The following is a 27,336-nucleotide window of genomic DNA, read 5'->3' as shown; positions in this document are numbered from 1 at the left end:
GGCTTTGGAGGTCGCCCAGAGGACGGGCGAGGAGAGGATCCAATCCGGAGCAGCCGCGGGTCCTTCTGGCCAAGGTAACCCTTACATGTTTAGGAGTCTAGATAGGGCCACAGCAGACCCCCGGATGGCTAGGTTCAACCCTAGGCAGCTCGTCCATCGTCACCGAAGTGATCTGGACCTGAACACAACCCTGCTCCACTGTGCCGATCGGCTTGTGCTGGACTACCAAGATAGCCGGCCTAGGGGTACCGTAGTAGTAGATAACACCCTAGCCTTTAGGTCGATCCTATTCGAGGAGTATGGGACCAACCTTCGGTCATGGCCATCACTCTGGAGGGGTGCCGTAGCTCTGGGGCTTAGGCAATATGTAGAGGAATCTAGCCCTGAGTTAGCCTCGGACCCAGAACTCGCGCCAGCTCGGGAAGTAATCAACTTAGATTCTTCTTCTAGCTCGGGGGGTAGGATATCCTTTAGTATACACATACTTGAATTTTTTTCATTGCCCCTTTGTTTTTGTTTCTGTATGATTGCCAACTCTTGTACTAATCATGTTCTCGTTTTTACAGAAGAGATGTCTCAGCCCGAGGAGAGCCTGCGAGGTGCGTTCTTCGGGGGGAACCCCCCAGCAGGGACCGCTGGGCCAAAAATGAAGAGGCTCCGGACGTCCAAGCCCGCCGCCGGGACCCCCGCCAAGTCTCCTACAAAGGAGAAGGAGCAAGCCCCATCTGCTCAGGTCGTGGGATCGGTTCCTCCTGCTGCAGGGGAAAGCAACATGCCTCCACCCCTTCCTCGAGCTTCGGCTGGCGCCCGGGACGCAGGAACGAAGCTCGGGACTTCGGCGATTGTACCCTCCGAGGTACGCATCCCAGTCAATCCTCAGGACCTGGGGAAGATCCCCGAGGCCTTCCGGGGAACGGTGTATGAGTCAGTGAACTACGCCATCAGCCACATATACAAGTTCACCGAGAAGGAGCTTGGAGCCATCGAGACAATGAGCCGGGTGGGCGTGCTGGAGTCTTCACTGGGCATGGCCATGACGGTAAGCCAACTAACCTTTTTGGGGTTTTTATTACTACACTTTGCCCTATTTTTCCTCTCTTTTTTCTAAGGCAATTGTCTTTTCACCTTCACAGAGCGCCGTTGCCCTTCACTGGAGCATCGCCAGGACCAAAACTCAGCTCGAGGACATGAGGAGCGAGCACCAGACTACCCTGCATGCGGCTAAGGATGCCTTGGCGGCATCACAGGTCGAGTTGGAAAAACCCCGCTCGAAAGTCCAAGAGCTCGAGACCTCCCTCGCCACCTCGCGAACAGACCTAGATGCCGCGAAGGCTGAGGCTCAGGCCGCCCAGGCCGCCCTAGAGGCCGAGCAGACAACTTCAGAAAAGTCCCTGGAAGACCTGTTCTACCACTGTTGGGCCTATAATCCAGACGCTGACTTCTCCTTCCTGTCAGCAAGCCTCTAGGAGCACTTGCTGGTGAAGTTCGAAGCTCGCCTTGATAAAGAAGCGCCCTCTGAGGCCGGGGAGGGCTCTGGCGCAGCTGAGCAAGGCGAGACGGTGACCTCCAAGGGGCCACCTGGCGGAGCCTAGGGCGTTTCTTCTCTTGTGCCCTTCACTATTTTTTAATATTTTTTGTGTAACCTTTGCATGAGGTGCTTCCACCTCGAGAAAATTTGATTCAACGCTTTTAATTGATCCTCCTTCTTGCCCTTATGCATTTTGGTTACAATTTTTTGAAAAACTTAGTTCGCGTTAATCTTTATCCATATCTCGAGCTCTCTAGGAAGAACAACGATCAATAGATTTAAATCAACTTCTAAGTTTTAGGACCTGGTTATGACCAGGAACTTAATTTGAAAACTTAGTTCGCGTTAACTTTTATCCATATCTCGAGCTCTTTAGAAAGAACAACGATCAATAGATTTAAATCAACTTCTAAGTTTTATGACCCGGTTATGACCAGGAACTTATTTTGAAAAATTAGTTCGTGTTCACTTTTATCCATATCTCGAGCTCTTTAGAAAGAACAACGATTAGTAGATTTAAATCAACTTCTATGTTTTATGACCCGGTTATGACCAGGAACTTATTTTGAAAACTTAGTTCGTGTTAATTTTTATCCATATCTCGAGCTCTTTAGAAAGAACAACGATCAATAGATTTAAATCAACTTCTAAGTTTTATGACCCGGTTATGACCAGGAACATATTTTGAAAACTTAGTTCGTGTTAACTTTTATCCATATCTCGAGTTCTTTAGAAAGAACAACGATCAATAGATTTAAATCAACTTCTAAGTTTTATGACCAGGATAGGACTTAGTTAGCGTTAATCCTTATCAATATCTCGCATTTTTTTAAGAAAAACAACGGTCAATCGATATGAATCAACTTCTAAGTCATTAAGGAGACCTGGTTATATCCAGGTACCATATGCCCCCCAAGTAACTGGGAAAGGGTCTTTTGTGGTTACTTTAGATTACACTTGCAAACATGTACAAAAAGCCGATTCTCATTAATACATAAAAAATGGCCTTCGAGGCCTTACAAGTGAATCATTGATAATATTTCTTTAAGTGGATGGCGTTCCAAGTCCGCAAGCCCGCCCCTCCATCAAGCCGAGCTAACTTATAAGTTCCCTCCTTAATGATTTCGATGACCTGGTACGGTCCTTCCCAGTTTGGTCCCAAGACTCCATCTTTGGGATCTTTCCCGGCCAGGAAAACTCTCCTTAGAACCAAGTCGCCAACACTATAGGCGCGCTTTTTGACTTTGGTGTTGAAGTAGCAAGTGATTTTCTCCTGATAATGGGCGAGCTGGAGCTGCGAATCGTCTCACCTTTCATTAACTAGGTCAAGGGAATTGCACAGTAGCTCGTGGTTGCGGTCTTGGTCGTAAGATTGAACCCTATGCGAAAGCACTTTAACCTCCACGGGGAGGACTGCCTCACTCCCAAAGGTTATGGAAAAAGGAGTATGACCCGTAGGTGTCCGATGCGAGGTCCGGTATGCCCATAGGACCTGGGGGAGCTGTTCTGGCCAGACCCCCTTCGCTTCATCTAATCTCTTCTTGAGGCTCTCCTTTAGAGTCTTGTTGACAGCTTCGACCTGGCCATTCGCCTGAGGATAGGCCACGGAGGAGAAACTTTTCACAATTTCGTACCTTTCACAAAACTCGGAGAACAGGTCGCTGTCGAACTGAGTACCATTATCGGAAACGATCTTCTTGGGCAGGCCGAATCGACAGATAATGCTTTTAACCACGAAGTCAAGCACTTTTTTGGATGTTATCATTGCCAAAGGTTCTGCCTCAGCCCACTTCGTAAAGTAGTCGACGGCTACCACGCCGTAACGGGCTCCGCCCTTTCCAGTGGGGAGGGCGCCAACCAAGTCTATCCCCCAAACGGCAAACGGCCATGGGGATGAGATCATCTTTAGCTCAACGGGAGGAGCTCGGGCGACTACGGCGAATCGCTGGCACTTGTCGCACTTCTTCACGTATGAGATCGAGTCTTTGGACAGAGTTGGCCAGTAATACCCCTGCCTCAGGACCTTTAAGGCCAAGCTCTGCCCCCTAGTGTGGTCTTCGCAAAAACCCTCGTGCACCTCCTGTAGGATGGCCTTTGCTTCACCTAGAAGAACACATCGTAGGAGAGGGAGGGAGTGCCCACGCCAGTATAACACCCCATCTACTATCGTATACCTGGGAGCTTGATAGAGTATTCGTTGTGCATCATTACGCCCTTCAGGCAGCTTTCCCTCGACGAGATACTCAAGGATGGGGGTCATCCAGGTCGACCTGGGATCGATCATCTCGACCTCCGTCCTGACATCTACTATGCTTTGTTTCTCCAAGAACTCTATTCGCACTAACCCCAAGGTCTCCGTTTCCCCACATGTAGCGAGCTTGGCAAGAGCGTCTGCGTTAGCGTTCTTCTCCAGAGATATCTGTTCGATCGAGCCTCGCTCAAACGCAGACAGCTCAGCTTTTACCTTTGCCAGATAGGCAGCCATCTTGGGTCCCCGTGCCTGATATTCGCCCAGAACCTGATTTACCATGAGCTGGGAGTCACTGAAGCACTGGACGGAGCTCGCCTTCAACTCCTGGGCTATCCTCAGCCCGACCAGCAAAGCTTCGTATTCTGCCTCGTTGTTGGAGGCTTTAAATCCGAATCTCAGGGCCGAGTGGAATCTATGTCCCTCGAGGGATATCAAAATGATTCCAGCTCCAGAGCCGTTCTCGTTGGACGAACCATCTACAAAGATCCTCCACGACGCCTGGGGCGAGGTGACTTGGTGTGAGTCTTCTACGGGATCCTCCTAGAATCCCGTGCATTCTGCCATAAAATCGGCCAGGGCCTGACTTTTTATAGCAGTTCGCGGAGTGTACAAAATCTCGAACTGACTGAGTTCGATTGCCCATTTTAACAAACGTCCCGATGCTTCAGGTTTTTGCAAAACCTGCCTTAAAGGTTGATCGGTCACGACGTGTATCGAGTGGGATTGGAAGTACGGCCTGAGCTTTCGCGAGGCCATGATAAGGCAGAACACCAATTTCTCCATCAACGGGTACTTGGATTCAGCCCCGAGAAGTCTCTTGCTGATGTAGTAAACTGGTCTCTGAACTCGGTCTTCTTCTCGTACCAACACGACACTAGCTGCATCCCCAGTGACAGCTAGGTAGAGAAAAAGAGGCTCTCCTGCTTTGGGTTTGGATAATACGGGTGGCTCGGCCAGATGTGCCTTGAGGTCAAGGAATGCGCTTTCTCACTCTTCTGTCCATTCGAACTTCTTGTTTCCTCGGAGCAGGTTGTAGAATGGCAAACACTTATCGGTGGACTTGGAAATAAACCGATTGAGGGCTGCCACTCTTCCTGTCAGGCCTTGGACATCTTTTCGCGACATGGGCGAGGGAAGCTCGAGCAGTGATCTGATCTTGTCGGGGTTTGCCTCGATTCCTCAGGTATTGACTATGAAGCCCAGGAACTTCCCAGGAGCGACTCCAAAAGTGCACTTCTGCAGATTAAGTCTCATGCCATACTCCCGTAGTATCCTAAAACATTCTTCCAGGTCGTAAACATGGTTATCGGCGGTCTTTGACTTGACTAGCATGTCATCAACGTAAACTTCCATGTTTTTCCCGATCTGGCTTGCGAACATTCTGTTTACTAACCTTTGGTAGGTAGCTCCGGTGTTCTTCAGCCCGAACGGCATGACCTTGTAACAATAGACGTTAGTCGGGGTCATGAAGCTGGTGTGTTCCTGGTCTGCCGGATTCATGGCGATCTGATTGTAGCCTGAGTACGCGTCCATAAAGGACATGAGCTCGTGCCCCGCCGTGGCATCTACCAGCTGGTCAATCCTAGGCAGTGGAAAACAATCCTTGGGGCAGGCTTTATTCAGGTCGGAGAAGTCGATGCAGGTCTGCCATTTTTCGTTGGGCTTCGGGACCAGCACGGGGTTGGCGACCCATATTGGAAATTTGGCCTCACGGATAAGGCCGCATTTCATTAGCCGGGCCACCTCTTCCTCCAAGGGTTTAGCCCGAGCTGTTCCTAGGCGTCTTTGCTTCTGGGACTTGGCAGGAACACTTTTATCAAGATGAAGTGTATGCATGATGACACTCGGGCTGATTCCCACCATGTCTTCATGGGACCAGGCAAACACGTCTAGGTTATCCAGCAGAAATTTAGTCAGCTCCGCCTTCCTCTTGCTACAGAGGTTTTTCCGAGCTTGACCATCCGTGATGGGTTCTGCGGATCAATGTTCACTTCCTCGAGCTCCTCAATCACTTGGAGCTCGGATCGGTCCTCGCCTATTCGAGGGTCAATATCCTTACTTAAGATGACATTTTTCCCTTCGGCTCTTTGAGGTTTTTCAATCTCAGGATTAGCTAAGGGTTCCTGGGATTCCTCTCCACCACCTTGAATGGCCATTGCCAGCCGCCCGGGTTTAGATTTTCCCTTCATAGAAATGTTGTAGCATTCCCTGGCAGCGAGCTGATTGCCATGAACAGTGCATATTCCCGTGGAAGTAGGGAATTTCATCGCGAGGTGGCGAATGGATGTGACGGCCTCAAATGCCATGAGCGTAGGTCGCCCCAAGATCGCGTTGTATGCAGTGGAGCAGTCAATGACCACGAACTTGAGGAGCTTGGAGACTATGCGAGATCCTTCTCCTAGGGTGATCACCAGCTCGATCATCCCTATAGCTGCTGATCCCTCTCCCGAAAAACCATACAGCATCATGGAGGTCGCCTTCAACTCAGCGACAGTTAAACCCATCTTTTCTAACGTGGATCGGAACAGGAGGTTCACCGAGCTCCCGTTGTCGATCAGCACCCTCCTCACTCTCCGATTGGCGAGCTGAACTGCCACGACAAAAGGGTCATTGTGAGGGAATTGGACATGGCCCGCATTTTCCTCCGTAAAAATGATCGGTTGTCTCTCCAACCGCTGCTGTTTTGACTGGCGCTGCTCCGGGACGAACTCTACTCCGTTATGAGCCTTTAGTTCGTTCACGTATCTCTTCTGGGCACCACTGCTCGTGTCGGCCATGTGCAGACCTCCAGAGATGGTGGATATCTCTCCTCCAACCACGGGAGGAGGGACGTCCTGATCTACCCGAGGCTCGGGCTGACTGGCCGGAACTTTTGGAGCAGGTCGACTTGCTGGAACCCTGTTCCGTGCGTATTGAGCCAAGGGGCTGGCTCGGATGAGAGTCTCAATCTCATCTTTTAAATGCCTACAATCGTCGCTATTATGGCCAACATCGTTATGAAAATGGCAAAACTTGGAGGTGTCTCTCCACCCCTTATGGTGCTTTAATGGTTCCGGCCTCTTCCAGGGGACTCGAGTAGAGTTGGCTAGGAAGATATTCTCCCTAGACTGGGTGAGCTCTATATAAGTCGAGAAGACGGGCTTGAATTTTTCTACGGACTTATTCTTCTTTTGGCTGTGCTGACCGTTTTCACCATTCCCCTTTCTCTTGCCTCCACCGGGCTGGTTGTTCTGTGAGACATTTTGGGTCGCTACCACGACCTCCGTCCCCACTCCAGCGGGCTGTTCGGGGACCTGGCTGGTTCCCGCAGCTGAGGCTTCGGCTTCCTCCAATTTTATCCATTCTTGGGCCCTGTTAAGGAATTCGCTAACCGAGCTGACTCCCTTCCTTTGTATATCCTTGCAGAGATCTTCTCCGACGAGGATTCCAGTTCTCATGGCCATGAGCTTGGAGCTATCATCCGCATCTCTGGCTCAAGCAGCGATGTTCGTAAATCTGCTCAGGTAGGTCTTCAGAGTCTCACCGGGCTGCTGCCTCACGTTAGCCAGGGAGTCGGCCTGAACACGGGCGACCTGGGAGGCTCGTAATGCCCTTTTGAAATCTGCCGAGAAAGTCTTCCAGGAGCTGATTGACTGTCTTTTACTTTGCTTGAACCACTGCCAGACAGGTCCAGTCAGTGTGGAAGGGAAGATTAAACATCTCAGCTCGGGGCCAATGTTGTGGGCCATCATTAGGGTGTTGAACATTCCTAGATGGTCCGATGGGTCTCCGTCCCCGTTGAACTTTGACAGGTGCAGCATACGGAAACCAGATGGGTACGCCGTTGCTGCTATGCTGGGGGCGAAGAGTTCCATCTCGTCCCCTGAATCATATTTATCTTTTTCTTTTTCTGATAGGAGTTTCCTCATCAGCTCCTCCATCTAAGTCAGGCGCTCGAGGGTTTGGTCCTGATGCCCGTGGTTATTCCGGGGCTGTTCAACAGCTTCGGGTGCATTGTACACATTTGGTGGGTTATTGCCCCTCCTATCTTGAGATAGGTTATTTGGGACATTCCCCCCGTTACGTACTTCGGACAAGGCCCCCCCTGAGCGAGTGTGGCCATCTCCTCCTGCTGGTTCCCCTCTATGAGAGTTAAGGCGATCTCGCAGGTCGCCCCCCTGGGTGGTTTGATGACTTTGTGCCGAACTCAAACGCTGTCGCAGGTCTCCCCCAGAGAGATTACTCTGGCGACTGCCGGTCCATTGGCTCCTGCTAGATAGGCTTGGAGTCTGCCTTTGGGGGTGAGGATTTGGGCTTTCCCTTGGCGCCCTGCTACTCCGGGAAGGTCCAGCTGATGGCGAGTTTCTCCGACTACTCCCATAGGTTGGGATATCTCGGACGGGCCGAGGAGGAGATGGATATCTGATGGGAGATGGAGGATGCCTGACTGGAGAGGTGATCCTAGTTCCGTCAGGACGGATCAAATTTGGTGGGGGCCTTTCAGCCCTGCCAACCTGCTGGTCCCGCACCTGGCGATCTGGACGAGGCGCAGGACGGTTGTTGTGGACAGGCTGATGCTGCGAGCCCTCGCCGGATCTCCTTCGGGAATTACCTCGAGCTCCCCTGGGCGCTCTCGAGGATGGTTGGGAGCTAGGTGTCGACGTCTTGACCGAACAGCTGTATTGTTGTTGCCTGGCTCCAGGCACTTCTTCGAAGCTTGCCTCTCGATGGTGTGATGAAGGAGTGGAGTTGGATGTTGGAAGTCTGTCCGAGCGCCTATCCCTGGACCGGTTACCCCGGCGAGACTTAGGAGCCTCGCCTTGCCTCTCTCTGACGTTAGAGTCGGTTGTGAGAGAGGGTAGTCGGGCCAGCACATCCTTGATTTGCTGGCTAGCTATTGCTAGCTGGCTCCTTAGCTGAGCATTCTCCATCTCCACCGTCGTGTAATAACACGGGTTTGGATTAGGTGGCCGGGGGGCCGAACTTCCGGTGTCATCTTGGCCCACCGGCTGCTTTCCTGGCCACTGCTGGGTCTCAGGAACTTGTTCACCAGGGGTGGCAGTATGATGAGCCTCCTGCCCATCACGCTGCTCTGTCTCGTTACCGTGCCTGGATCGAGTAGTCACCATAGTTGGATGTTTGCGACAGAACTAACCAAACTTGCTCTCAATGAAAGCACCAAACTGTTGACACGGTTCTTCGCCAACAGGTAATTAAGAAAAAAAGAGAAAGGGATTAGTGCTAATGTTGAACCGTAACAGATATATGATCTTGGAAAAGTGAAATGGTGACTCAAGACACATTTTTTAAGTGGTTCGAAGGTTAAAATCCTTCTACTCCACTAGTCAGTATTATTGCTATATACTGGATATTTGATTACAGGGTATTTCTTACAAGAGATAATCCAACCCTTATCAACTCCCAGGGTCTCCATATTTATAGGAGAAGGCACCTGGGAGTTGGTAAGAAGGTTATCCTGTGACCTTCTTACCTATCATATGAACTCTGTGACATTCATGATTAATTCCTAAACCTGACACATAATTGTGGTCAAATCAATAGGTAAGGAGATAATGGGCCGCACGGCCCAACCCAGTCGTGGGTGTCTGAATACGCACGTTCTTGCTGCGTGTCCGAGAAGTCAGGGGCATATCAGACACGTGATGTCTGATATGTGCACGTTTACCTTGCGTGTGTTGACTTTACAAAGAGTCATAGCCTCCAAATCCAGCTCGTACCACGAGCTGGATACCTAACTCGACCTTCGGCCTCCAGAGTCCGGACTCAAGTCTTAGGCAATCTTGGCGAACCTTTGGGTTACCTCGATCTAAAGATGTATGACCTTATGACGGTAGCTCCGGTTTTGGGGATATCCACGAGGTAATCATGATTAGGCCGCAGCTCAGCTCGCTAATCAGCCCGTGGAAAAATCAGGGCGTACAAATGTATATTAAAATTTCCATTTAATTTCTTAAAACATCATAACACTTGCACAAATTATTTAAGCATGCAAAAAAATTATTTTCATCATATTCTAAAATATTTAAACACCCAAAATCAGCAAGATTAACAAATCAAAAATCTTTCTTTTACATCATGCTTCACAAAAATTCATACAAAATCATACATGTTTGATTAACAAAAATTTAGACACAAACCCTAGCATGTTTCTATCACCCAAAGGAAAACAAAACTAACATATACCCATTTAAAATCTTACAAACAACCTATCATGTTTCTAGGATCACAATTAACATTAAAATATACAAGGAAAACAAATATGCTTGAACACCACCTAAGATTGACAACAAAATATATCACAAAAATTCTCATAAACACATTCATCAACTTTCATGGACTCAAACTAGAAATCCAAACTATTTATCATTCCACAATTTACATATGATCCTATAACAAGAATCTAATGTAAAAACACAATAAAAATAACAAAATATAAATGGGGGTTCCTAGACATGCATAAGCCGAAACCCACACAAACCCAAACATAAAATATCATCATACTTAGCAAATCAAAACCAAATCCATTCATGCATTAAACCACAAACCCATCATCATATTTAGTAGTTCACAAACTAAAAACCTCGCATGCTTTTACACAACTCCTTAAAATAAACCATAGCATCATATTATAGGGAGAAAACATAAGTGTCACAAGATCAATTATTTCCATGCTTCTTACAACAAACCTTCTCACCCAAAATCAACAAGAAACAAATCAATATACCATCATCTCATGTAAATCGAGAATACAAAAACAAAAACAAAAAAACAAAAAGGCTAAGGGTTCATTACCTCTCTTGATTGTAAAATCAAGAACACCCAAGAGACCAATACTCAACTATATCACCCCTTGTTCAAGCCTAGGGTTTTTCGAAAACTCACATGAAGAGAAGAAGAAAACCAACAACACAAACAAACTCTAATCAAAATACTAGAATCAAAAGAAGGGAAATTATAAAACATAAACATAAAGAGGCATACCCTAGGATTGATCCCTTCTTCTTCGTCTTCTTCTTCTTCTTCTTCTTCTTCTTCTTCTTTTTCTCCTTCTTCTTCTCTTTCTCTCCTTCTCTCTCTAGAACACGCCTCTCTCTAGGTCGACGACACCAATGGAGCATAATGCTCTTCTTTCTTTTTCCTTCCCTCTTTACTCTAATATACCCATAATAGCCTAAGGAAAATCATTGGTAAGTTTTCCCTTTTTGATTATTTTATTTTAATTGGTATGAAATAAAGATGACAACATCTCTTCCATTTTTAACTAAAATTCACCCAAATAAAATAGGAATGAAATCCCCCTTTCCCACTATGCTCACACGTCCAAGCCCCTTTCCCTTTCTTTATATATATATATATATATATTTTCAATTTAAATAATTAAATAAATCTAATAAAAGGATACTATTAAGTGTGTAGAAAATTCTACACATGTGCACCATGCAACCATGCACATGCACACACTCAATAACTATGGTGCATTACTACCTACCATGTACCTTAGTGCATTCAACCAAAACTCAATTATTCACACATTTAAAATAAATAAATAACAATTAACAATTAAATTCACAAAATTCTACCAAACAATTCTAACAATTAATTTAAACAAATAAAATAATAATTGACAATAGTTAACAATTAAATAAAATAAAGCACAAAATTTAAATAAATAAATAAATAAATTTTTGGTATGCTACAATATACCCTCCTTAAAAGGAATTTCGTTCTGAAATTCTTTCTTACTAAATTATTTCGGGTATTCTTCTCTCATGTCTTCCTCCAACTCCCATGTTGCTTCTCGTTCCGTACTATTCTTCCACAGGACCTTAACTAGTGGAATCCTTTTGGATCTCAATTCTTTGATTCCCTTTTCAATAACACGCTCAAGCTGTTCATCATAACTTAGGTCCTGCTTCAGCTATAAGGACTCGTAACTCAAAACATGAGAGGCATCTGACTCATAATTACGCAACATCGAGATGTGAAAGACGTTATGTGTTTCGGCTAATGCTGGGGGCAGTGCCAAATCGTAAGCAACTTGCCCTACTCTGTCCAAAATCTCAAATGGACCTATATATTTGGGGCTTAACTTCCCTTTCTTTCCAAAACACATAACACCCTTCGTCGATGAGACTTTCAAGAAAACAAACTCGCCCGCTGAAAACTCGATGTCCCTTCTCTTAAGGTCAGCGTAGCTCTTTTGCCTACTCTGCGCGGTAAGCATCCTTTGGCGAATCTTCCTGATCGCCTCACTGGCTTCCCTAACTTCCTCAGGGCCTAAAATCTGCTTCTCCCCAACTTCATCCCAGTGCAAAGGAGATCTACACTTGTGCCCATAAAACATCTCATATGGAGCCATCCCAATGGTAGATTGGTAACTGTTATTATAAGAGAACTCCATTAGGGGTAAGTATTGGTTCCAAGACTTTGAAAAGTTGAAAGCACAGCATCTCAACATGTCCTCTAGAATTTGTATAGTTCTCTTCGACTGCCCATTGGACTGAGGATGAAACGTGGTGCTAAACTTTAACCTTGATCAGACAACTCTCTGTAGTCCCTTCCAAAAGTTTGATGTGAATATTGACCCTTGATTAGAAATTATCGACTTTGGCACCCCATGATGTCTCACTATCTCACTTACATACAATTATGCATATTGGTCTGCCGAGTATGTGGTCTTCACTGGCAGGAAATGGGTGGACTTAGTGAGCCTATCCATTATTACCCACACAGAATCATGCTGCTTGGTGGTTCATGGTAGCCCTACAACAAAATCCATTGCTATATCCTCCCATTTCCGTTCGGGAACATAGAGCGGCTGAAGTAACCTTGCTGGACTTTGGTGTCAAACATGTGGAAACAAACTCAGCAATATCCCTTTTCATTCCATGCCACCAATATAGCGCTTTAAGGTCTTGGCACATCTTTGTGGACCCTGGGTGTAAGCAATAGGGAGTTGTATGCGCCTCTTTCATAATACTTTCCTTATTCTCAACATTATTAGGCATACAAATCCTATCCTTGTATCTTAGCAATCGACCGTTGGACATTGGGAAGTCACTGCTCCCATTTTCTTCTACCAAAGCCTCTTGCTTCATTAGAGCTTCATCCACTTTCTGTCCTAATTGAATTTTTTCTAGTAGGGAGGATTGTAACGTGAGGTTCACTAGGCTTCCTGTCATAAGTTCGATGCCTGCATTTGTAATCTCTTTCTGAAGAGGCATCTCTGTTGTATGTAGTGCTGAGACACTGCCATGTCCCCACCTACTTAATGTGTAACGCCCTGGATGGCCAAGACCGTTACATCGTGTACTTACAAAAGTGCAAGACTTGCTAATCAAGTCATTAATTTGAAAACGTGTCATTAAACATGTTAAAAAGGTTTTGGTCTCAAAAGACTCATTTCATATATTTAAACTGTAGTAAACATGGGATCCCATACAAAACCAAGTTAAAATAAGTTTACAGACTCCCAAAAGTACATAAGTAACCGCTAGCCATACTAAGGCAAAATAGATAGTCTTTAGGTTCCACGTTTTTGCCTACACCTCAACCGTGGCAGCTGAGCACCTGACTATGTACATTCCGCTCGCTGAGCTCTCTAGTCAGGGCTGATCTAACTTGCCCTTGCCCTTACCTGCCCCACGTAGCACCCGTGAGCCAAGGCCCAGCAAGAAAACATCATTGATAACTCAAACAATAACAACAGGCAAATAGCTCAGTAAGCAAGTATACTCATCAGATAACCCACAACAGATATTCATCATATACAATCCAATACAAGACACATTCTATCACATATAATGTTCACATCACATAATATTCAGGGCCGATGACATAGGTCGCACCCTCTGTTTCACCCACTGACTATGGCCCGCTTAAACCAAGCTCAGTGCATAATAAGCTGTCCTCGGATACCAGTGTCCGAGCCGCGCCCTGTACGCTAGTGAGACCCTTGGCACCCTTAGGTCGTTGGTTCACTAAATGGCTTGCATGGCATAATACCATCTTTTCAAGCATCTATAATAGGGAGCCCTTAGTCCCGTCACATATACTCAACTAGGTGCAGTTTTCTTACCTTTAGTTTGTATGGTTATCGAATTATGAGCAACGCCCCTCAACCACGATTCATTCCCGAGCATAAGCCTTTATTACCTAGCCACAACCAAATTATAGGGTTTCATAAATACTCAATATAGGTTTCCAGTTACAAAACTAACTCCCGGGACTCCTAATTCCACCAAGCACGGTGGTAAAACCAAACCCGAGCGCACAAGACCACTCTCCCATGCTTAAAACCCTCAAAATCCCAAGTGTGCAACCAAGGGCTGCGGCCCCCAAAGCCTAGCCGCGACCCTTCCCTAAAACAGAGCCTACTCCCTCACTGGACCACACACGCGCCGCGACCCTTGCTTTGGGTGCCGCGACGCGCCCCCTTGGCCGAGCCCCCCTTGGCTTCTTTGCATGCTAGGGCTGCAGCGCTCTAGAACAGAGCCGCGGTCCTCCCCATCGAACCCAGACTTTACACCATTTCAAAGCTCAAAACCTTACCTTAAACCATCCCAAAACTTCCCAACTCTTAACCAATTAATTCCCAACTTCTTTAACAAGATCTAAACAACATAATTCCCAAGAAAACACAGCCTAACACACTCTAACCTCCTCCTTTCAATTTCTGAAACCCAAGTGCTAAAAACACTCAAACTAGCCTCCAAAACTCCATTTAAACCTCTAAACCAGAAGTTAAAACTCACCTTTGTTGTAGAACCACTTCACCAAGCTGTAGCCAAGTAAAGTCCCCAAATTCCCTTCTTCAATTCTGCCATAAAACACCAAAACTGACCTATTTCAACACTTAACTGAAACTAAACTAAAACTCATAATTTAACCACAGAAACAGAGTTAGATGCTTACCTTAAACCTTGCTTCAATTCCTTGATTTTCGCTGAGCTAAACCTCCAAATTCTCACAACCAAACTCAGAAATCCCAGCTAGTTTCCCTTGGTTTCCTCTGTGTTTCCTTAAGCGTGAGAGAGAGAGAGAGAGAGCCTAAGTGCTTAGTCGGTTTATTTTCTTCTAAAAGCTTCCTAAGGTCTATCTCTCATATTAAGATAATCCCGAGGCTCGGGGTGCCGGAGCCGTCCCCGGGGCCAAAATTGTAAAAACTCCCAATATTCCCACCTAGACATTCTAACCTCAAATATATCTCCATATATTTATTTCCATGTCCCGATAACCCAAATCATTATCCGCTAACTAAAAGTATCCCCGACTTCTCCAAAGTCATAACTTAAACCCTCATTGTGACTTTTCCCACTATCTATCCCTTGAATCATCTTGAGTCGTGCTCAGCGAACCTGTCCACGTAATAATGTGGTTCTCACATATATCGCATATCATATTACCACATAATATAATCGATTATCATATAAGCATTATTAAACATATAATTACTCATTAAATCACAATTATTCCATTAATGCACACTAATCACGGCCCTTAAGCCCTATTAGCGAATTCGGGTCGTTACAACTATCCCCTCGTAATGAGAATTTCGTCCTCGAAATTTACCTGAATTGCTCGGGATGCTGATCCCGCATCGCCGTCTCTAACTCCCAGGTCGCTTCCTCGACCTCGCTATTTCTCCATAATACTTTTGCTAACGGAATCGTCTTATTCCGCAAAACCTTCTCTTTCCGATCCAAAATCTGAACTGGTCTCTCCTCATAGGACTAGTCTGTTTGCAGCTCCAAGTCCTCATGTCTCAACACATGTGTAGTATCAGAAACATAATTCTGCAACATAGAGACGTGAAACACATTATGAACTCCTGATAAGGACGGTGGCAAGGCCAGCCTATATGCCACCTGCCCAACCCTCTCTAGGATCTCAAAGGGTTCAACGAACCTTGGGCTCAACTTGCCCTTCACTCCAAACCTCCTCACACCCCTCAACGGTGATACTCGCAGAAACACGTGGTCCCCAACCTAAAACTCCACGTTCCTACGCTTAGGATCAGCGTAGCTTTTCTGTCTACTCTGCGAGGCAAGCATCCTAGCTCGAATCTTTTCAATGGCCTCATTAGTTTTCTGAACCATATTTGGCCCCAGATACCTTCTCTCACCCATCTCATCCCAGTGAATAGGCGATCTGCACTTCCTTCCATATAACATCTCATAAGGAGCCATCCCAATCGTGGACTGATAACTGTTGTTGTATGAAAACTCATGCAACGGAAGATACTTACTACACGAACCCTCAAAGTCAATCACACATGCCCTAAGCATGTCCTCCAGTACCTGAATCATCCTCTCAGATTGTCCATCAGTCTGAGGATGAAAAGCTGTGCCAAACTTCAACTGAGTCCCCATGGCTCTCTGCAGAGCTCCCCAGAACTTAGAGGTAAAGATACGGTCTCGATCAGATACAATAGACTTTGGAACCCCATGGAGACGAACTATCTCCCTCAGATACAGCTCTGCATACTGTTCCACAGTATAAGTTGACCTAACCGGTAGAAAATGAGTTGACTTGGTGTATCTATCCACTATCACCCACACCGAGTCATGAAGTCCAACTGTCCTGGGTAATCTTCCCACGAAATCAATCGTAATATCCTCCCACTTCCATTCTAGGATACCAAAAGGCTGAACCAATCCCGCTGGTCGCTGATGCTCAGCCTTAACCTGTTGACAAGTTAAACATCTAGATACATACTCAACTACATCCTTCTTCATTCCGGGCCACCAATATTATGTCCATAGATCTTGATACATCTTCGTGGTACCCGGATGAAGTGAGTACGGCGTAGTGTGGGACTCATCCAATATCTCACGCCTAATCCCCTCATCTGCTGGAACACATATCCGTCCCTGATACCGAAGAAAACCTGTCTCTGAAACTGAATAATCCTTAGCTGTCCCCGCTAAGGCATGCTGCCTACTATCCTGCAACTGCACATCCACCAACTGACCCTCCTTGATCCGCTCCAACAAGGTCGACTACAAAGTGATATTGGCTAACTGGCCCACCACCAGTTCTATCTTTGCCCTAACCATCTCATCAGCCAATTCTCTCGAGATCTGAGTTGAGCTATACAACTGTCCTGGGCCCCTCCGGCTCAACGTATCTGCCACCACATTGGCTTTCCCAGGATGGTAAAGAATGTCACAGTCATAATCCTTAACTAACTCCAGCCAACGTCTCTGTCTCATATTCAGATCCTTCTGCGTGAAGCAATACTTCAGACTCTTATGATCAGTGTAGATCTCGCACTTCTCCCCATATAGATAATGACGCCACACCTTCAGTGCAAACACCACTGCCGCCAACTCCAAATCATGGGTCGAATACCTTTGCTCATACTCCTTCAGCTGTTGAGATGAATAGGCTATAACTTTCTCATTCTGCATCAGCACATAGCCTAAGCCCAACCTCGATGCATCATAGTAGACCACGAACTTTCCCTCCTCCGAAAGAAGACTCAACACAGGCGCAGAGATAAATCGTCGCTTCAATTCATGAAAGCTGTTCTCACACTTCTCTGACCAGACGAACTTCTGATTCTTTCTTGTTAACTCTGTCATCGGCAAAGAAATCTTCGAAAACCCCTCTACAAACCGCCTATAGTAGCCCGCCAACCCAAGGAAACTCCGCACCTCCGAGGCATTCTTCGGCCTCGGCCAATCTCTAACTGCTTCTACCTTGGACGGATCCACCTTAATCCTTTCTGCCCCAACTATATGTCCAAGAAAGGTCACCTTTGGTAGCCAAAACTCACACTTCTTAAACTTGGCGTACAACTGATGCTCCCTTAACCTCTGTAAGACCTGTCGGAGATGCTGCTCATGCTCTGTCTCTGAACTGGAGTATACTAAGATATCGTCGATGAAGACAATGACGAATTGGTCCAAAAAGTCCTCGAACACCCTGTTCATCAGATCCATAGAAGCTGCTGGGGCATTGGTCAGACCAAAAGACATGACCAAGAACTCATAATGCCCATAGCGTGTCCGGAAAGCCATCTTCGGTATATCCTCATCCTTGATCCTCAGCTGGTGATAACCAGATCGAAGATCAATCTTTGAGAACACCGTCTTACCTTGCAGCTGATCGAACAAGTCATCAATACTTGGCAGAGGGTACTTATTCTTAATAGTCAACTTGTTCAATTCTCGATACTTGATACACATCCTCAGAGTCCCATCCTTCTTCTTAACAAATAGTACCGGTGCGCCCCATGGAGAGTAGCTAGGCCTGATAAACCCCAAATCCAGAAGTTCTTGCAACTGTATCTTCAACTCTTTCAGTTCTGCTGGTACCATCCTGTATGGTGTCCTGGATACTGGTTCTGTCCCTGGTGCCAACTCAATCTCAAACTGTATCTCCCTACGCGATGGCAACCCTGGAAAATCCTTAGGGAAGACATCCAAAAACTCACACACCAATCTGGTCTCTCCCGGTCCTGCCGGCATAACTCTGGTGCTATCCACCACGCTGGCCAGAAAACCTACGCATCCCCCCTGCAATAGGTCCCTCGCTCTCAACGCTGAAATCATAGGTATGCGGGGTCCAGACACCGCACCCACAAAGACAAAAGGGTCCTCGCCCTCCGGCTCAAAAGTAACCATCTTCTTCTTGCAATCAATCGTAGCCCCATACCTAGCCAGCCAATCCATTCCTAGAATCATATCAAAGTCTCATAAATCTAATTCAATCAAATCCACCGAAAGTTCTCTACCGTCAACCATCACTGGCAGTGCCTTAATCCACCTCCTAGAGACTACCAACTCCCCTGTAGGCAACAAAGTCCCAAACCCCACAGTCCGATACTCACTAGGTCTACATAGTCTATCAATCACTCTACTAGAAACAAATGAATGTGTATCACCAGAATCAATCAATACTTTAAAAGGAAAGCCAGCACTATAAAGCTGACCTGTCACTACTGAGGGACTAGCCTAAGCCTCCGCCTGAGTCAAGGTGAATACTCGAGCTGGAGTCAAGCTATCCACCTTTCCCGCTTCACCTTTCTTCACTATTGGGCAGTCTTTCCTGAGATGCCCCACTGCTCCACAAACAAAACATGCCTTGGCCCGGCACTCGCCCAGATGGCGTCTTCTACACCTCGGACACTCTGGATAGGTCCTCCACGCCTCACCGCCACCCTGACGGCCACCCTGACCACCCCGACCTCTCCTATCAGAACTAGGAGTGGCCGACGTGTCAGGAGTCTTCCTCTTGAAGTCACTGGGGCCTCCGCCCCTACCTGACCCTGAATAAGGAGGCACCGCCCTGCGGCCCTCACGCCTTACCGTGCTCTCCTTCCATATCTTATTCTCCACTTCTTCTGCGGTAAGAGCCCTCTCAACAGCCTGGGCATAAGTCGTTCCTCCAGGTACCGTAGTACTCCGAACATCCCGGGCAATCATGGCATTAAGCCCTCTGATAAAACGATCTTCCCTAGCGGCATCAGTAGGCACAAGATCCGGTGCAAACTTCGCGAGCCTATCAAATTTCAGGGCATACTCAGTAACAGTCATACCGCCCTGTACCAAACTCATAAACTCATTGACCTTTGCTTCCCTAACAACAATGTTGTAATACTTCTGGCCAAACAAATCCTTGAAACCTTCCCAAGTCAGCGGAGCAACTTCTCTGGTCTGCAATGCCACTTCCCACCAAATACGGGCATCCTCCCTCAACATATAAGTGGCACAGGCCACTCTATCTTGTCCCTCAATTCTCATGAAATCCAGAATCACTGTAATCATAGTTAGCCACTGCTCGACTTTCAGAGGATCCGGTCCTCCCTCAAAGACTGGGGCTTGCTGCTTCCTGAACCGCTCATATAACGGTTCCCACTTGTTAACAACCTCCCCAGGCTGCACAGCTGGTACCACTGCAGGTGGTAAAGAAGGAGCAGCACTCCCTGATGGAGCTTGCTGCTGCAGAATACGAATCAGCTCATCTTGGCTCTGTAATCGAGCCTGCATTTCAGCCATTAACTGCTGCCAGTTCTCAGGGACTGGCAAAGGTGTCTGGCCCTGGTCATTGCCCCTGGTCTCGGACCCAGTGCCGGCTAGTCGTGAAGATTTCCTTGGACGCATAGTTATCCAAGTCAATCTGCAAATATCGACTTGGCAGTCAGACCACAATGACAGGGTAATAACTTCTCCAAAACTCATCAATAGAACATAATCAATCACAGATAACCAACACATATAAGCATCCATGCACCATAAGCAGTCAATCATCCATATACTCATTTACATGCACGGCAATGTTGATAAACATCCCTCAATATTTTCACATAGTAGTCAAGGGCCAGACCCTATCAGTATCTCATGCTTCCTAGCAATCCAACGAATAACCACATGCATAGCTCAATTAACAAACATAGCTCATCTCAGGCACATAAGCAAATAAGCACACACATTCACACTACCAAACCCTAACTTGAGCTTGTCTCCAGCAGCGAATGTACATATCCAGGCTGTCTTCAGGAACCCTTAAACCTAGGACGCTCTGATTCCAAGTTGTAATGCCCTAGATAGCCAAGACCGTTACATCGTGTACTTACAAGGCTTGCTAATCAAGTCATTAATTTAAAAACGTGTCATTAAACATGTAAGATCTATGGTTAAAATGGTTTTGGTCTCAAAAGACTCATTTCATATATTTAGACTGTAGTAAACATGGGATCCCATACAAAACCAAGTTAAAATAAGTTTACAGACTCCCAAAAGTACATAAGTAACCGCTAGCCATACTAAGGAAAAATAGACAGTCTTTAGGTTCCACGTTCTTGCCTACACCTCAACCGTGGCGGCTGAGCACCTGACTATGTGCATTCCGCTTACTGAGCTCTCCAATCAGGGCTGATCTAACTTTCCCTTGCCTTTACCTGCACCACGTAGCACCCGTGAGCCAAGGCCCAGCAAGAAAACATCATAGATAACTCAAACAATAACAACAGGCAAATAGCTCAGTAAGCATGTATACTCATCAGATAACCCACAACAGATATTCAGCATATACATTCCAATACAAGACTTATTCTATCACATATAATGTTCACATCACATAATATTCAGGGCCGACGACTTAGGCCGCACCCTCTGTTTAACCCACTGACTCTGGCCCGCTTAAACCAAGCTCAGTGCATAATAAAATGTCCTCGGATACCAGTGTCCGAGCCGCGCCCTATGCGCTAGTGAGACCCTTGGCACCCTTAGGCCGTTGGTTCACTAAATGGCTTGCATGGCATAATACCATCTTGTCAAGAATCTACAATAGGGAGCCCTTAGTCCCGTCACATATATTCAACCAGCTGCAGTTTTCTTACCTTTAGCCTGTATGGTTATTGAATTACGAGAAACGCCCCTCAAGCACAATTCGTTCCCGAGCCTAAGCCTTTATTACCTAGCCACAACCAAAATATAGGGTTTCATAAATAGTCAATATAGGTTTCCAGTTACAAAACTAACTCCCGGGACTCCTAATTCCACCAAGCACGGTGGTAAAACCAAACCCGAGCGCACAAGACCACTCTCCCATGCTTAAAACCCTCAAAATCCCAAGTGTGCAACCAAGGGCTGCGGCCCCCAAAGACTAGCCGCGACCCTTCCCTAAAACAGAGCCTACTCCCTCACTGAACCACACACGCGCCGCGACCCTTGCTTTGGGCGCCGCGACACGCCCCCTTGGCCGAGCCCCCCTTGGCTTCTTTGCATGCTAGGGCCGCAGTGCTCTAGAACAAAGTCGTGACCCTCCCCTTCGAACCCAGATTTTACACCATTTCAATGCTCAAAACCTTACCTTAAACCATCCCAAAACTTCCCAACTTCTTTAGCATGATCTAAACAACATAATTCCCAAGAAAACACAGCCTAACACACTCTAACCTCCTCCTTTCAATTTCTGAAACCCAAGTGCTAAAAACACTCAAACCAGCCTCCTAAACTCCATTTAAACCTCTAAACCAGAAGTTAAAACTCACCTTTGCTGTAGAACCAGTTCACCAAGATGTAGCCAAGTCAAGTCCCTAAATTCCCTTCTTCAATTCTGCCTTAAAACACCAAAACTTACTTGTTTCAACACTGAACTAAAACTCATAATTCAACCACAGAAATAGAGTTAGATGCTTACCTTAAACCTTGCTTCAATTCCTTGATTTTCCCTGAGGTAAACCTCCAAATTCTCACCCCCAAACTCAGAAATCCCAGCTAGTTTCCCTTGGTTTCCTCTGTGTTTCCTTAAGCGTGAGAGAGAGAGAGAGAGAGCCTAAGTGTTTAGTCGGTTTATTTTCTTCTAAAAACTTCCTAAGGTCTATCTCTCATATTAAGCTAATCCCAAGGCTCGGGGTGCCGGAGCCATCCCCGGGGCCAAAATGGTAAAATCCCCCAATATTCCCACCTAGATATTCTAACCTCGAATATATCTCCATTAATTTATTTCCATGTCCCGATAACCCAAATCATTATCCGCTAACTGAAAGTATCCCCGACTTCTCCAAAGTCATAACTTAAACCCTCATTGTGACTTTTCCCACTATCTGGCCCAAGAATCGTCTTGAGTCGTGCTCAGCAAACCTGTCCACATAATAATGTGGTTCTCACATATATCACATTTCATATTACCACATAATATAATCAATTATCATATAAGAGTTATTAAACATATAATTACTCATTAAATCACAATTATTCTATTAATTCCCTCCTGGCACACTAATCAAGGTCCTTAAGCCCTATTATCGGATTCGGGTCGTTACATAATGCATCTGCAACCACATTGGGCTTGCCTGGGTGGTATAGAATCTCACAATCGTTGTCCTTCACTAATTCCAACCACCTTCATTGCCTCATAATCAACTCCTTTTTCATGAAGAAGTATTGCAGACTTTTTTGGTTAGTGTATATTTTGCACTTGTCCCCATATAGGTGATCTCTCCATATTTTCAGTGTGAACACAACTGCTACCAACTCAAGAGCATGAGTGGAATATTGTTGCTCATAATCCTTAAGTTGTTTGGAAGCATAAGCTACCACCTTCCCATCTTGCATCAACACACATCCTAAGCCATTCTTTGATGCGTCACAATACACAACAAATTTCCCGCCCTCTGTGGGAACACAAAGGATAGGCGCTGAAATTAACTTATCCTTTATGGTTTGAAAGCTTTCTGCACATTTCTCAGTCCATGCAAACTTCTGATGTTTGCTGGTTAAGTTGGTCAATGGTGTGGCGATCTTTGAGAAACCCTCGACAAACTTCCTATAATATCCCACAAATCCTAAAAAGCTTCAAACTTCTGAGGCATTGTTTGGTTGGGGCTAGTCTCTAATGGCCTCGATCATTGATGGGTCTACTGCTATTCCATTCTAGGACACTATATGCCCTAGGAAAGTTACATGTTTCAGCCAAAACTCACACTTAGAGAACTTAGCGTATAACTGATGTTCTCGCAGTCTTTTTTCAAGGTCAACCTTAAATGCTCCTCGTGCTGCTCCTTAGTCTTCAAGTAAATAAGGATATCATCTGTAACGACCCAAATTCAGTGTTAAGGCTTAAGGGCCTGGAGCAGTATGCCTGGAGGGCATGATGGGATTTTATGTGTGACTTTAATAAGTTTAATGCATGATTATGATTTATTGCACGTTATATGACTATTTGATTATTTGAGATGCATGACTATGTGAATTAGTATGCATGTAGACCTGATTGTCTTAGAATGAGCATGATTGTAACTTGGCCATGTTAGGGCATAACTGTGATAATTGTACTATGTGAATTGTGCCATGTGAGTGTGGTGTTATTATCAGGATGCACGCATCGAGACGGTCCTAGTGAGCCAATTAGTCTAAAAGTCACAACGGGATGTTGTACCCGGCTCGGGAGGAGCCTAGGGGTACTTCGGGAATCTTATAAAGTTGAGTTGAGAATGAGTGGTTAGTTATTGGTAATTGAGTAACCTGGGTAACTGTTTGTAACTGCTGTGGGTAACAAGTTTTAAGATAGAAAGGGGTAGAATTGAAATGAAAGTGTAAAGACTTAAGCGCCCTTGAAGGTTTAGCTAAGAAGAATTAGTAGGAAGGGGTAATTTGGTCTTTTGACAAGGGGATTATGAAATTCTCAGCTGGGATATAGGGGGTACGGTTTGGGCATTTGGGTTCACTTGAGGCTTTGATAGAAATTGAAGAGAAGAAAGAGAAGGAGAAAGAAGAGCTAGGGCAAGCAAAAAGAAAAGAAGAAGAAGAGAAGGAGAAGTGGGAGTCTAGGAGGAGATCAAGGACTTTGTGTGGATTCTCCATTTGAGGTAAGGGTTTTATACATATTTAAGTTTGGGTTTTGTTTTGATTTGAGGAATTTAAATGCCTAAGCTAAGCATTGTTAAGTTTTGGGTTAGTTGCTAAAATTTGAGATCAAAGGTGTGGATCTTGGGTGTGTTGATGTTTTGGTCTTGATTCTAGTGTTTATAGGGTGTTAGATTGTTCATTTGAAGTTTGGATTTGAGTTTTGGGGTTTAGGTATTGGTTTGGGGTGATTTGGAGAGGTTAAAGCTCGGAAAAAATGCAGGAAAAACCCAGAAAATCTGGGTTCGCGAAGGAGCGCCGCGACCCTGTTCTTGGGCGCCGCGGCGCGAGGAGGCTTCAGGATGGGGGCCAGGTCGCTGGGCGCCGCGGCCCTTGATGGGTGTGCCGCGGCCCTAGGCCATTTTGGCAGCCCAAAAGTTGAGTTTTTAGGGCTTTTGCCCGGGGACTCGGGGGATGGTTCCGATACTTTGTTTTATGGATTTAGAGGTCCCGGGAGTGCGGGATTGGTCCCGGGAAGTGGTCTTGGGATTGGTTAGTATTAAAAGTGTTTTATGTGTGTTGTGACTAGGATTTCGGTGAGGCTCGTGCTTGAGGACCGTGCTCGTGACCGTGGTGCATCGGAAAGCTCGGGACACAGGTAAGAAAACCGTAACACCCGAGAATAGGGCATGGCCCCACTGTGTGATTGCAGGGCATGGCCCCAGATTGTATTATGTGCAAATGTTTAACCTTAAATGAATCATGATGTGTGAGAATGATTATTCGAATGTACTATATGTGTGATTATAATGAAATGAACGGCAAGGGCCGAGTGCGGCGTAGGCCGGGTACGGCCGTGGGGCCGAAAGTAACACACAGCACATGGGATGCTTATATTCAGGGTGGGACCCAAGGGATACATGAGTTATCCTCGCGGTGAGAACCGAAACCCCAGGCTTTGGTAAGGCCTCTGGGGTGGCATGGCCGTGCTTGTTTATTATGATAGTTTTCCTATTTATCAGTGAATTATGCCAGCTATATGAATTGCATATGTTATGTATTATTTGGGTTTTCTTGCTGGGTTTTGGCTCACGGGTGCTCCGTGTGGCAGGTAGAAGTAAGGAGTCAGTCAACCGGCCATGAGTATGGAGAGCGTGGGGGCGGCGCGTACATGTTCGGCCTGCCCGACTGCTTTGGTTGGGGGCATTTTGTAAATGGCTGTATTGATCCATTCTTTTGATAGTTAACCTGGTGTAAATCTATTTTTGAGTTGTAAATATTTTGTAAACCTTATTTTGGGATCCCAGATGTTTTATACTTACATTTTCAAAGAAGTTAAACATTTTTAAAGAGTACAGCCTTAAATTATGATTTATCCACACTTTTGGTTTTTGAGACCACTTAGAGTCAGTCAAAAGCACGATTTTTATTTTAAACTCACTTAGTAATGGCTCTAAGGTAGTAGGGCGTTACATCATCTATGAATACTACCTCGAACATGTCCAAATAGTCCTTAAATACCCTGTTCATCCTATCCATTAATGCTACTGGGGCGTTAGTGTGTCCAAAAGACATCACTAGGAACTCATAATGCCCGTAGCGAGTTCTAAAAGTCGTTTTCAGAATGTCTCCCTCTTTCACTTTCAACTGATGGTACCCGGATCATAGATCAATTTGCGTGAATACTACTGCCCCTTGAAGTTGATCAAAAAGTTCATCTATCCTAGTCAAAGGATATTTGTTCTTAATGGTGACTTTATTGAGTTCTTGGTAATTGATGCACATTCTCATGCTCCCATCCTTCTTTTTCACAAATAGGATTGGTGCTCCCCATGGCGAATGGCTAGGTCTTATGAACCCCTTGTCCAACAAATCTTGTAGCTGGTTCTTAAGTTCCTTCAACTTTTCATGTGCCATTCGATAGGGCGCTTTAGAGATCGGTGCCGTTTCTGGTGCAAGCTCGATCACAAACTCGATTTCTCTGTCTGGGGGTAATCCTAGTAATTCCTCGGGAAACACCTCCGGGAACTCGCAAACAACATGCACATTTTCCAATTTTAACTCTGACTCCTTTGATTTATCCACCAAACTAGCCAGAAACGTCGAACAACCATGTTGCATCATATTCTTTGCTTCTAATGCTGATATTATGGGTGTTCGAAAACTCGCTACTTCTCCTATAAAGGAAATAACCTCTCATTCTATTGGTCTGAACTCCACAGTCTTCTTCCAACAGTCTATTGTCGCCCCATGTTTGGATAACCAATCCATGCCAAGTACAACATCATAATCTGGTATACTGAGTTCTATAAGGTCAGATGGTCACTCCCTACCCTCTTTCGTCATAGGCGTTGACGGCAACCACCTAGTTGACAACATCATGTCTCCCGACGGTAACATTGTACTAAATCTATGCTCAAATAGTTTGCAAGGCATACTCAACTTATCAATAACATTCATGGAAACATAAGAGTGAGTCGCTCCAGAATCAATGATGACTCTACAGATCATACCACATATAGGGAGCTGACCTGTGACTATGGTGCTACTGTTGGCTGCTTCATTCTGAGTTAAGGAAAAAACCCGTGCTGGCACCAGATTGCTGTTACTATTCTGTCCCATCATCCATTGTAGGAAATTCTTCCTCAGATGTCCTGCCTAACCGCACTTAAAACATTAATTGGTGCCGATCTAGCATTCTCCCACGTGTCTTTTCGAGCATTTAGGACAGATGGGATGCTCTAGTCTGTTGCCTTGGTGATTCCCACGGTTTCATTCATTATAGCGATTGTTGCGATTATTATGGTGGTTCTGAGTGTTGTGACTGCTGTTATTCATGGCCGGGGGTCTTGGTCTCTTATCAGTGCCACTGTTCTGCCCTTCATTAGCTTTCCTTTTGTTACCCTCATTGAAGCCCTTGTTTCAGTAGTTCTCTATTTTGGCAGCATTATACTTCCATATCTCATCTTCAAAATATTCTGCTTCAAGTGCTCTATCAAGTACTTCTGCATAACTGACCACTTCAGCACTGGTCATCATAACATCCCTAGCGATCATCGGCTTGAGTCCCCTCACGAACCATTGGACTCACAGAGTTTCAGTTGGCATAACTTCAGGAGCAAATTTTGTTAACCTATCGAACTTTTGTGCATAATCGGTGACAAATAGGTTTCCTTGTACTAGAGTTACAAACTCATTGTAATGACCCAAAATCACTAATAAGGCTTAAGGGCCTTGATTAGCGTGCCGGGAGGGCATAA

Source organism: Humulus lupulus, chromosome 3 (genome assembly GCF_963169125.1).
Source record: "Humulus lupulus chromosome 3, drHumLupu1.1, whole genome shotgun sequence".
In the NCBI taxonomy this organism is placed as follows: Eukaryota; Viridiplantae; Streptophyta; class Magnoliopsida; order Rosales; family Cannabaceae; genus Humulus; species Humulus lupulus.
Note: the sequence above shows the minus strand (reverse complement) of the source record.